This window comes from Apium graveolens, chromosome 11 (assembly GCF_009905375.1).
Source record: "Apium graveolens cultivar Ventura chromosome 11, ASM990537v1, whole genome shotgun sequence".
Lineage (NCBI taxonomy): Eukaryota > Viridiplantae > Streptophyta > Magnoliopsida > Apiales > Apiaceae > Apium > Apium graveolens.
The window spans coordinates 105,092,568-105,097,065 of record NC_133657.1 but is presented as its reverse complement, the minus strand read 5'-3'; positions in this window follow the sequence as shown (position 1 = coordinate 105,097,065).

Sequence of the window (4,498 nt, the reverse complement as noted above, 5' to 3'; positions counted from 1 at the left end):
GCTTTGTTTGACTTTCCTTTCTGGCAAGCCTCACACAGTCCTTATGGGGAGAATTCCAGCTGAGGCAGACCTCTGACCAATTCTCTTTTGACAAGAGAATTCATTGTTTTGAAATTGAGATGAGAAAGTCTCTTGTGCCATAGCCAACTCTCATCAGACGATGCCTTTACATAAAAACAATTGACTTCAGGATTGCTTCCAGAGTTCATGTCAGCTACGAACAGATTTCCTTTCCGGATTCCCATCAAGGAGGGCTTTTCATTTTTCTTGTACAGAATCTGACACTTCAGCTTGTCGAATAAAACATTGTAACCGTTGTCACAGAACTGACTAATGCTAAGCAGATTGTGTTCAAGTCCTTGCACAACATACACATTTTCAATGATAACATTTCCAGCTAGCAAACAGCCATATCCTTCAGTTAAACCTTTGCTGTTATCTCCAAAAGTAACCACTGGGCCATCTTTCTCAACCACATTTGATAGCAGGGCTCTATCTCCGGTCATATGTCTTGACGATCCGCTGTCAATAATCCACACTACCGGTTGTACCTGTTTAATGCCCTGCAATACAAATGGATTAAACCTTCTTCGGAACCCAAGCTTGGCTGGGTCCGGCATACTTGTAAAATTGGCCTTTATCAGGCAAAACAACATTCTTAATTTTAATGTTCTCAACTTTCTCAATGACTGGACATTTAACCTTGTGAACAACCTTGACAAATTTCTGTTTAGGCTTAGGCACAAATGTCTCCTTTCTAGCTTTAGGAGGACTAGCAGTCTTAGACCTATCATGCTTCCTATTATTCACATGCTGACGAGGAGTAGTCTTATCATTAGAAACATGTTTACCATTAAAATAAGCATACATCAAATTAAAAGCACAAGACATACAATCAGGAACACCACATGCTTTATGAGAGGGATTAACAATAGGCAACTTATGCATGGTAGACATGGCATTTGTGTTATCCAACTCATGTGTGTCTGAGTTTGTCTCAGTTGCTTTCACAACTTTGACTGGAACCTTTGACACACTTGACTTGGAAACAGCTTTCTCATTAGCATGATCTTCAGCACGGATTTCTTCTTGAATAATAAATGAGGTCTCATCAAATGGTTCAGCAATTGATTCTTTATAGAGGGGTTCATCAACACCCTTAAGCACATATGGTACTTCCCTGCCTTTAGCACAAACATGAGGAGGGGAGTTTATGCCTAATTTTCCAATAACAACATTGTAATTATAACCTATTCCAGATGTTTGATTAACAGCTTGCTTATTGTAAAACTCTTTGGACTTCGAACAAGAATTAAAGTAAGCTTTAACCTTAGCCTCAAAACCTGTGATCTTGTCTTTAAAAATAGTTTCGAGTTGTCTATAACAGTCAACTCTATTCTCTAGAAAAGATACTTGTTCTTTTAATTTATCTTGATTAATGTGCACAAGTCTTAATTCATTGACCTCTTTCTCAAGGTCTTTGATTTGTTGATTTAACATTTCATTATCACGACGAGCACAATCTAAGAAACCTCCTAGATGATAAACTAATTCAGCATCAGTAAATTTTACCTCTTTTCTTGACGATAAGGTGTTTGCATCACTAGCCATGAGAGCAAGATTCATAACTTCTTCATCTTCACTGTTAGTATCATCCCAGCTTCTTCCCTTTGCCAAGTAAGACCTTTCAGATTTACTCTTCTGATTAGAATCGTAAGAGTTCTTCCTAACTTGTTTTGGCTTCCTGCATTCTGTGGCAAAGTGTCCCAACTCATTGTAGTTGAAGCATTGAATGGTGCTTCGATCAACCATCCCTGTTTTGTACCCACCACTGCTGATGTTAGAGGATGAAGATCCACCTTTCTGGAACCTGTTGTAGTTGGACTTGTACTTGAACTTGGGATTCCTCTTGAATCTGACATTGGAAAATCTCTTGACAATCAGGGCCATTGACTCATCCTCCAATTGCTCCAGTTCTTCCAAGGAATAAAAATCATCTCCTGATTGATTTGTAGTAGGAGGATCAAATTCTGCTACTATCACATTTTCTTCAACCTTGGAAGACTGTACCATTCTTTCTGACTGTTGAGATTGTTGTTGATATTGTGGTTGTTATTGTTGTACATCAGCTACTAGAGCAGTAGACGTGCTGACCACTCTTCCTTTCCTGTAAACTTCCTTCTGCTGAATCTGCTCCAACTCATAAGTCTTTAACACACGATAGAGCCTTTCCAAAGAAATCTCACTCATATCTCTTGCTTCTCTTATGGCAGTGATTCTATGTTCGAGATGAGTTGGCAGTGTTAAAACGAACTTTTTGTTGACCTACCTGATGGAATAGTATTTACCATTAATGTTCAGGTTGTTGATCAATGCATTGTACCTTTCAAACACTTCAGTGATTCCTTCTCCTGGATTGGATTTAAAGTATTCATACTCAGAGGTTAGGATTTCTAACTTGTTCTCCTGAACTTCCTCTATGCCTTCATTAATAACCTCAATAGTTTCCCAGATGTGTTTGGAATCTTTACAGTTCATCACATGTCTATTCATCAAGGGATCAAGGGAATCTACTAAAATTAATTGAAGGCTAGCATCCAGGGAGGCTTCTTCTTTTTCAGCAGGAGAAAAATCCTCAGGATCTTTCACATAAGTTCTTGCTTTGGTAATCACCACATCATTTTCTATTACCTCTGGTTCAATAACCATCGGAATTTTAGGACCCTTCTTTAACACTTCCAAATATTTGGAATTTGCAACTTGTAAAAACAATAGCATCTTCTTCTTCCACATAACATAATTTTCTTTATCGAATAGTGGAATTTTAACGGTTCCAACTTTTTGTGTAGTCATTAGGAATTTTTGAGTAAATAAAAATTCAAGGAGTGAAAGAATCACAAAAGTCTAGGATCTTGATTTGTTCGTTAATCAGAAGGCTCTGATACCAATTGTTAGGTCTCAATATGTTTGTAGAAGGGGGGTTGAATACAAATAATAGCGTTTAATCGAATAAAATGCGGAATAAAAAGTGAAACAAAATTCAAGTTAAATAAAACTATTATTAAACTTGAAAGGTGTTACAACAACGGTATCGTTTACAAGGGATTAATCTCAAATCAATTATTACAAATCTAGAATAAATTCGACATGAACTTTTTCTATTTTTTCAATAAAAAGATCAGATGCTAAAAGCGATTTGAGATTAAGTTCTAGGGATTTCGATCCGCTAGATAGTTACACAAGGACAAGAAAAAGGATTTCTAGTGGTTAAGATTTAATAATAAATACTAGAAATGAATGATCTGTGAATTTGCAATAAGTTCTCTGCAGGTTTCTTTTGTTATGTGTTCTGCTGAATTTGATATTCAATGCTCTGCTTCTTTTGAAAAACAGCTGCTTTGTTTTAATAATGAATCCTGTGATTTTAATTGGTAAGACAATCCATTTAGCTCAGCATGACAATCCTTTGAACTGGTAAGACTTTCGGTAGGACTATCAATTGAACTGATAGGACTTTCGGCAAGACAATCTAAATGCACTAGCATGACTTTCAGTATGACTATTGATTGTCATACCGATTGTCTTGCTAATACAAAAGATAGTCTTGCTGGATTAAAACAGATTTTAATCAAATAATAATTCTGAAATTAATTAATTAATTAATTCAATTAATCAATAAATTAATCTTTGCAGATTTAATTTATTCTCTTAATTAAATTATATGACTTAATTAATTAATAGAGAATTAATACTAATCTTGAGCAGCAACCATTCTTCTGAAAATCTTCTGAAAATCACTATCAATTATGAATCAATTCCACCACTTCAATGTTGACACTCGATGTACTGTCTGGTTCATGAGTGACTAACTTCCGTGACGTTTCTTCATGCCTTGACCTTGATACTCTTGATTTTCTTCAGACTAAATCCTTGTAAATAATTGATACCCTGACGAGATCTCTGTCACTTGATTAAATCCACAATCTTGATTTATATCACTGAGGCTTGATCAATTTCTTGAGCTTCTTCCAGTGAATTAAGTCATCCAGTCTGTAGAAGAACAATGTTACTTAATCCTTTGACATATGTTACTCTGAGAGATCTCTCGGGCGATAGGACCACTATTTACTTGTTACATCCTTATTTAAGTTGAGTTAAATCCTCGAATAAACAATTAGGCTATGACATATGCCTTTCAATTATTCTCATCAAATTCCCTTTGTTGGCCTTGAATTGCACAACTTACCGCCAAAGGCACAACTTGATTCTCATGCACAACAGTCATAACTATAGCTGAATTCCAGAAGTCATTGAGAACATCCAAGTACATAATAGGATTAGCAGTTAAGGCACTTGCAAAGTAAGTATCATACAAAAACCTAAAAAATCTCTTGAAACTATCAGGAGCTTGGTTAGAATTAGTGAAAGCTAAGTAGTTGGTTCCGTCCTTTGGGATAACAGCTCTAACAGTGTTTGAAGCGATTGTAAGTCTTTGAAT